The sequence below is a fragment of the Dendrobium catenatum genome, unplaced genomic scaffold, assembly GCF_001605985.2.
Source record: "Dendrobium catenatum unplaced genomic scaffold, ASM160598v2 original_scaffold_68491, whole genome shotgun sequence".
Lineage (NCBI taxonomy): Eukaryota > Viridiplantae > Streptophyta > Magnoliopsida > Asparagales > Orchidaceae > Dendrobium > Dendrobium catenatum.
The window spans coordinates 132416-141154 of record NW_021386940.1 but is presented as its reverse complement, the minus strand read 5'-3'; the positions used below and the strand labels follow the sequence as shown (position 1 = coordinate 141154).

The 8739-nt window shown below is 34.9% G+C and overlaps 1 non-coding gene across 1 annotated transcript; it reads left to right on the top strand.

The window, feature by feature from the left end:
• The first annotated feature begins 436 nt into the window (after positions 1 to 436).
• On the top strand, positions 437 to 543 carry LOC114578539. Its single transcript, XR_003699536.1, has one exon. It is a non-coding gene; the product is annotated as a small nucleolar RNA R71 (small nucleolar RNA).
• The last annotated feature ends 8196 nt before the right edge of the window (positions 544 to 8739 follow it).

Sequence of the window (8739 nt, the reverse complement as noted above, 5' to 3'; positions counted from 1 at the left end):
TCCATTTAAAGTTTGGGTGGTTTTTCTAACTAGGATTATATGTTTTAGAGTGGGGGTTATTAAGTCTATTGTTAATTAAATTCAAATATTTAACTCCTAAAGAGCATGATTTAGTTAATTGCCCATACATAATTTCATCAGTAATCATAGGTGCTCCCTAATTTGAATTCATTCCTAAGTTACCTAATTTTCTAGAATTTTAGTAACTTAAGAAGTAAGAATAGATAACACATCTGCATCATGTACATTGATAACCTTTTAGGGTGAATCCTTCTAGAAGGCTATCAAAAGTTATTAGCAGCAATCTCTTTAATTAAATAATATGATTCATCAAATGGTTTAGACATCAAAGAAACCTCCAATAATAGCATTTATTATAAATCAAAGTGAACCTAATACCCCATTATAAAATGTTTGAATGATCAACCAATTGAGTAAGGCATGAAGAGGACACATCCTTAACAATTCTTTGATCATTTCTCATGCTTCATAAATAAACTCCCCATTTAATTGAGTAAAGAATCTGATATCATTTCTAAGCTTAGCTATTTCTTATAGAGGAAAATATTTAGCGAGAAATTTTTATGCTATGTCATTCTAGATGGTTATTGAGCTTGGGGATAGAAAATGCAACCACAACTTTACTTTATTTGTCAAAGAAAGGAAACAACCTTATTCTAGTAGCATCATTAGATATACCATTGTATTTAAAGGTTACACAAAATCTCGAAGAAATATGTAATGTATAGATTGGGCTCCTCAATAAGATATTCATCAAATTAGGAATTTTATTCCATCTTGATAATGAAAGGTTTTAATTCAAATTTATTTGCTTGAATAGTAGGTATATTTATACTTTGATGGATTACATATACTCTCAAAATCTAAAGGTACAATGGAAAAGGGTTCTCTGTAATGCATGCACCAACTAATACAATTATTGATACATCCTACTAACATAATTAATTATGACACAAATTTCATCCAATTTGAAACAAATTCAATAAGAAAAAATAATATAGATAAATCACTAACTAAGAAAAACAACAACACAAGATTAAATCCGTGATATTGAAATCAACATATACTCAATAAAAATAGTTATTTATTCCCAAAAAATGGTGTCAAAAACTTAATCTAGGGTTTGCACAAAGTGCTATGCAAGTGGAAATGTCATCTAAGTAATATAATGAATGAGAAAAGTATCATTTCCACAATGAATTAATAAATTGATCTTATAAGCAAATTACCAATTTTATCAATTACAATATTTCTCTTGCCTAAAGGGAAAAAATTTACCTTTTTCTTTCATAATTATGCAAAAATAACCAAAAATCATTTTATATTTTTCAATGTATAATAAACTTTTAAACTTATGATTGATTTGATGAATATGTAAGATATAGAATGATCTATTTAATTTAACTGTGGACCAAAAAATAAGAAATTCATAGACACGATCGAGTTTCTTAGAATTCTAGTAAATGAATGATTAAAATTTTCAAATCACTATTTTAATGTATGATAAATTTCCCATTAGAAATCCCAAAGCTCCTAAAATACATATGTTTATGCTTTTATGAATTCTTTTCATGCTACTCTATTTGTTCCACTATGCCTCTATTAAGGTAATAGATCACACTAATTGTTAATTTTATGGATGGCTAATTCACAACTAAATTATGTTTTGAGAAGTATCAAAAAAAAAAAAAAAAAAAAAAAAACTCTTACACGCCATTTGAAACTTATACGTACTCCACATCACACATGCTTCACCATATCAATCGTAAATTTATAATGAAAGAAATTAGCAACTAAGATTCTTTTCAATAAAAATAACAAACATAGATTTCGTTGATAAATAAACACAAAGTTCAAGAAATTAAGGTGATAGAGATAAAAATAGGAAACTCCTTGTAATAATTACAATTTCCACTCCACTAAAAGGCAATCTTGTTCTACTTGCACACCCACTCACTCCCACACTCTTCTCTACTCAAAAATTATAAGCAATAATATAATTAAAATGAAAAAATCCCATCCCCCCCCACTCCACAATTTATTCATCAATTTACACTTGAGCAAAAACTATTAATATGATGTTGTTGGGCACTACAATGTTCTAGTTAGTGGCGCTGAAAACAATACTATTGTTCTTTGGTCATTAGCATTATAATGCTTAACTTCTATTTTTCCTCAAATTTAAGTTTAAAGTGTTACGATGCTCGAGTGTGTGATGCATTGGTGCTTTACAAAATATGACAAGATTAAACCCTATATTTTTAACTAATAGTTACAAATAGTAAAATATTAGGATATTACTAGTAAAATTTATTATTAACAATTTATTCACTACCAAAGTATTAATATTATGATCCATAAAAATCAAGTTTTGCATGATTAAGAACATACAAAATGAATTCAAACATTAATATACATCTGGATTATTTGAGGACAATTAATAATTTAAGTTTGGAGAAGTAAAACAAATATAATATTAATATTATGAATTTATGTATGAAAAGTATTTAATTTATTATTTTATGTAGGAAATTCTCAAGGCGAAGGCCATTTGAAAGAATTTTTGGTGAAGTGCCATCTTGTCACACCATCAAACACCAAAACACTTAAGGCAGAAATTTGCGGGTCAAAATAGATAGTTTAACGCCGCAACGCTAATCCCATAAGTAATAAAATAATCTGAAAAAGAAAATTATGACGCAAATACAAATAGTGCAACACTTTAACACTAGTTCCCTAAGCATTGTAGCCCCCTAAAAAAGAAATATTAAATGTTCTAGATAGAGAAGGAAGCACCACAACACGAAATCTGCTCAATGTCATAGTTCAAACTCACCTACCAAGAGCACCACGTTACCAAACCACCCAAGCACCTAGTGGTATATGGTCTAGAAATTAAGCTGTGAAAAGACACATCGATTCACTGAGTGCATCGCAATGCTGGCTATCCAACAACACAATGTTATAGGATCATTTGATCTATTTTGAAGCTATTTTTTTAAGAATTATAAATACTAGTGCTCATTGTAGAAAGCGGCCTCTTAGGCTTCTTCTAACATTTTTCTTGTACTTTCTAGTGTTAGTGTGAGTATGTGTGTGGAGTGTGCAAGTGAATTTTGGGAACAATTTTTTTATAGCATGGTTATTCCCGATTCTTTAGTTTTAGCTTCTACACTCTTGTAATTTTTTCTATTTACTTAAAATAAAAGTACTATTATATTGTTTTGTTAATTACGCAAGTTAGTGGTAAATTTTCATATACTAAATTTATGAAGTGATAGGAAATTATGTGCCACATAGATTAAGTATATACTCATAAAATACAATTATTATTTCATGATTCTCCATTCTTCATTTAATTATGTTTAGGACAAAAATAAGTTTAAAACTTAGTGTGATCTACATCAATGATAAAGCCACAGAGGAACAATTAGAAAATCTTGAACAATACTCTAAAGAAACAAACATATGATTTTTATAATTTTGAAATCATTAAGCAGATTTTGTTCATGTAGAATTGATGAATTAGATAGAGAATTAGCCTAATTAGTCATAACTTCACTGGGATTCTAATAAACTCAATAGAATTGATGAATTAGATACGCACTAGTTCAAAATTAAAATTTTATAGACCAATCTATGCTCACATAATTATCTTATTACTCGTAAATTCAAATTCTTATAATTTTAGAAAATTCATTTTAAGAACATTTAGGTAAATTTTTACTTCATAAGAATTGTTGTCCTGGAATATTCACGACGATAGAGAAATATATAGTTTAGCATCTTAGCATTGTATGAAGACCAGCACACAAGCAGAAGAAAGAAATTATGTAGTGTTCTAAGAGACACCAGAGTTTTCATGTGGAACCCAGTAAATTGGGGGAAAACCATGGGGCCTAGCCCAATTTGAATGAATCCACTAATATTTTCAGTTGGTTATAAATGAGGCCCTTCTTTAGGAGAAAACTTCGAGCCTCATGTGGTCTGAGAAAACTTCGAGCCTCATGTGGTGCTCTGGTAAAAGTTTGGGCCTTAAGTGGTGGTTCGGCATAAGTCTGGGCCTTAGGTAGTGGACCGATAGCAGTTTGGGCCTCAGGTGGTGGTCTGATATAAGTTTGAGACCCGGGTGGTGGTCCAGCAGAAGTTTGGGCCTGAAGTGGTAGTCTGGCAAAAGTCTAGGGCTCAGGTGGTGGTCTGGAAAAACTCCATACATCAAGATGTAGTCCGGTAGAACTCCGGCCATCATGTGGTGGTCTGGAAGAACTTCAAGGCTTCAGTGGTGGTCCGACAGAACTTCAAGGCTCCAGTGGTGGTCCGGCAAAAGTTTCGGCTTCACGTGGTAGTCTGATAGAAGTTCGAGCATCAGGTGGTGGTCTGGAAGATGTCAGAGCCTCAAGTAGTGGTCTGACAGAATTTCAGGCCTTCGGTGATGGTCTGGAAAAAGTCTAGGCCTCACGTGCTGGTCCGACAAAACTCCGGGCGTTAGGTGGTGGTCCGACAAAACTCCGGGCAGCAGTTGAGGTAAAGAGGCAAGAGCAATTTTTGATCTCTTTCTTTTCTCTTTAGGCTTAGAGATCCCTTTTCAAGAGGAAGGAGGGGTCTATTTATAGATTTTCTAGGTGGCATGACCTGGAAATAGGTCGAAGATCAAGGTTAAATGGGAAGTGGTTTAGATGAACATTTGATGTTGAATCCCTTGATCATGAACTGTTTGTTAGACATTTAAAGCTCTTAATGATATCAAAATTAAGCAATATTATACTCATTGGATTTGCTCATCGAGCTGCTAGATTTGATTATAAGCATGTCATGTTTAGAAACTATTTGGTAATCCAAATTATGGTTTGAACCTTCAAATAGTTCTTTAGGTTCTCAATTTTTACCTATTTGAGCTCAGATTAAGTCGCATTTGGTGTCGTGGGTTTATATTTCTGAGACATTCATATATTCAGTTTGACTATAAGTTTGCTAAAATTGGAGTTCAAATAGTTCCAATTTTAATTTTGGAGTATTCCAATTTAATTTTACTTCGAGATTCATGCTCGATCAAGATAATTTTTTAAGTATGTATCAATTGCCCCCCTATTTTCAGACATCGAAGCTCTAGAAGTTTGAAAAATATGTGTTCAAGGCTTTGGGAAATTTTTTGTGTGATTTGTAATTCAAACGTAGTTTGATCTTGGACGTAGAGGTCATGAATTGCTCTAGAAGTGCCAAAATCAAGTCCGAGACGTCGAAAAATGGTTTTTGGGACCCAAAAATGTATGATTTGACCTTTTTGGGCCAAACATTAGGCCCTAAAACATGTCGGGATGGACAAGCTACCACCATCTGCTGCTGCGCTCGCGCACTGCCAGGGCATCCGCACGACTGCGTGGCCTGCCCGCATGCTAGTGCGCCTGGGCGCATCTGTACGCACTGCTTGGCATTGTCGCGCCCTGCCTGTGTTGCCCATACAGTGGTGCTCCACGTCTGGTGCCAACCACAATGATTGGTTTCGGTTTGCTGGCAGTTCAGCTAACCGTCGACTAACCTCCAAAAAAAATTTTTTTTTTTAACTTCCCCTTCTTTCTATAAATATCACACAATAAAAATTTTTCACCTCCCCCTTATCTACCTCTTTCATTTAAGGTCTTTCACATGTCGTATACAAGCAGTATCCCTTGTCCAGGCCTAAGGCCCCTCTCTATAAGAAGGAGATTCCTCCCCATTCTTCTTCTCTCCCTCAAGCTGAGGCATTCCCCTAGTCCTCTTTAGGTGATATCCCCTATCTAGGCATAGGGCCCATAACTGAGTAAGTATTTCCTTCTCATTTTTTAGGAGATTTTACGAAGGTTCGATGTTAGTAGGTGGAAGTCTGGTAACGGATGAAAGTATGACGCCGAGAATAAGTACAATGATGGGTGAAAATTTGGCATTGAGAAGAAGCTCAAAGAATGTCCAGCGATGGGTAGTACTCTGATGATGGGTAGAAATTCAATGTCTGGTAGAAGCCCGATGTTTGGCAACAGGCAAAAATTTTATGTCGAGTAGTAGTCCGATGACAAGTAGAAATTCAACATCAGGTAGAAGTCCAACAAAAGTATGGCGACAGGAATAAATTTGGTGTCAGGTAGAAGGTCAACGTTGGGAAGAAGTTTGACGATGAATATAAGTTAGACAAATGGCAATAGTCCAAAGATAGGTAGAAATTTAACATCGATGATAGGCCCAATGAAAGTTTGGTGATGGGTAGCCGTCTGATAGCGGGTAAAAATTCAGCATCGGGTAGAAGCCTAATGAATATTCTATAATGGGAAGAAGTTCGACAACAGGTAGAAGTATTGAGTCAGGTTGTGGTCCGATGAAAGTCTAATGACGGATAGAAGTCCAACAACGGGCAGATATTTGGCATCGGGTAGGAGTCTAATGAAAGTCCATTGACAGGCAAGAGTCTGACAAAAGTCTGTTGACAGGTAGAAGTCCAGCATCTGGTAAAAGTCTGACTAAAGTCCATCAATGAGTAAAAGTTCAATGACAGATGGAATTTTGGCGTCGGGTAGAAGTATAACAACGGGTAGAAGATCGATGAAAGTTTGTTGGCAGGCAGAAGTCCAATGACCAGAGGAAATACATCATTAGGTAGAATTTCGATGAAAGTCCTATGATAGTCAGAAGTCCAGTGACAGGATGAAGCTCAGTGTCAAGTACAATTCCAATGAAAGTTTTGTAATGAGTAGAAGTCCAATGACAAGAGGAAGTTCAATGTCAGGTAGAATTCTGAAGAAAGTCCCTCAATGGGAAAAAGTTCAGCGATGGGAGGAAGCTCAGCGTTAGGTAGAATTCTTACAAAATTCCTGTGATGAGCATAAGTCTAACGATGGAGGAAGCTCAGCGTTGGGTAGAATTTTGATAAAAGTCCTATAACAGGCTAAAGTTCAACGATGGAAGTAAGTTCCGTATTTGGTAGAATTCTAATGAAAGTCCAGTGATGGGAAGAATTTCAATGATGGAGGAAGCTCAGCGTCGGGTAGAATTCTGACGAAAGTCCCGTAATTGGCATAAGTCCAATGATGGGAGGAAGGTTAACATTGGGTAGAATTCTAAGGAAAGGCTTGTGATGGGACGAAGCGTAATGTTGGGTAAAATTTTGACGAAAGTCTCACAATGGGTAGAAGTCTAGGGATGGGAGGAAGCTTAATGTCAGTATAATTCTAACAAAAGTCCCGTAATGGGTAAAATTCTAGTGACAGGAAGAAGAGTATAAGTCAATAGAAATTTTCAAAGATATATAACCTATTCAAGGTTGTATGTTAGAGCATTACTCGATAATGTTAATTAATGTGAAAGAGACTAAAAGATTCCACCAATGATGTATGACTTATTCGAGGTTGTATGTCAGAGCCATGCTTGATGACATTAACCTATATGGAAGAGGTCGAGAGAATCCACCAAAGGTGTGTAACATATTCGAGATTATATGTTAGAGCATTATTCGATAACATTAACTTATAGGGAAGAGGTTGAAAGAATATACCAAGGATGTGTGACATAGCTGAGGTTATATGTTAGAACACTACTAAATGACGTTAACCTATGAGGAAGAGGTTGAGAGAATCCACCAAGGATGTGTGACCTATACAAGATTGTATGTCAGAGTTCTGCTCGATGATGTTAATCTGGAATAGGTCGAGAGAATACATATAAGATGTGTGTTATAGTTGAGGTTGTATGTCAGAGCGCTGCTCAATAATGTTAACCTATATGGAAGAGGTCAAATTAAATCTGCCTAGAATGATCATCCAATGATTGAGACAAAATAAAGATTGTATATTTCTTGAATCAAGGATTTAAGATTTGATTGACATCCTCCTATAATGTTTGACCTCTCTGAGGTTATATGTTAGAGCCCTGCTTGATGACGTTAACCTATATGAAAGAGGTCAGATCAAATCCCCTATAATTGATCATCTAGTGATTGAGACACAATAAAGATTATGTATTTCTTAAATCAAGGATTTAAGGTTTGACTGACATCCTCCTAGGAAGTTTAACATATCCGAGATTATATGTCAGAACCCTACTTGATTACATTAACCTATGTAAAAAAGGTCGAATCAAACCCCCTGGGATCGATTTTGCCTTGATTATGAGGGGGCGAATACCAGGTGTATCACAAATCAAAGGTGAAGAATAGTCTATCTTTAGATTGTTACTACCTTTTTGAGGTCGATATTAAGACCTTTTCTAAGGAATAGATGTCCAGTGGGGGACTATATAAAGCTTATATTTGATTGGAAGCATCTTTGAATTTGTTGGGATTTTCTTGAAATATCATCTTGATATTGAAAGCATTGGAGGATCTTTTTTACCATAATTTGGGACAAAGTTACCCCTAGTATGTATCTGATTCATATGGAATTAAAACCGCAATGGCAAATATCAAGATGTTGAAATGAGCGATCTTTTGAGATTGGGAGTAATAGTTATCCCCTAATCAAGAATGACATTCCCACAAACGATGTCAAACTGTTGTATCGTGGAATATTCGCAGTGGTAGAGAAATATATAGCTTAACATCTTAGCATTGTACGAAGATCTAATACACAAGCAGATGAAAAAAATAGCATATCATTCATAAGAGACACCAGAGTTTTTACGTGGAAACTCCTAAAAAGGGGGAAAACCACAGGGCCTAGCCTAGTTTGAATCAATCCATTAATATTTATAATTGAT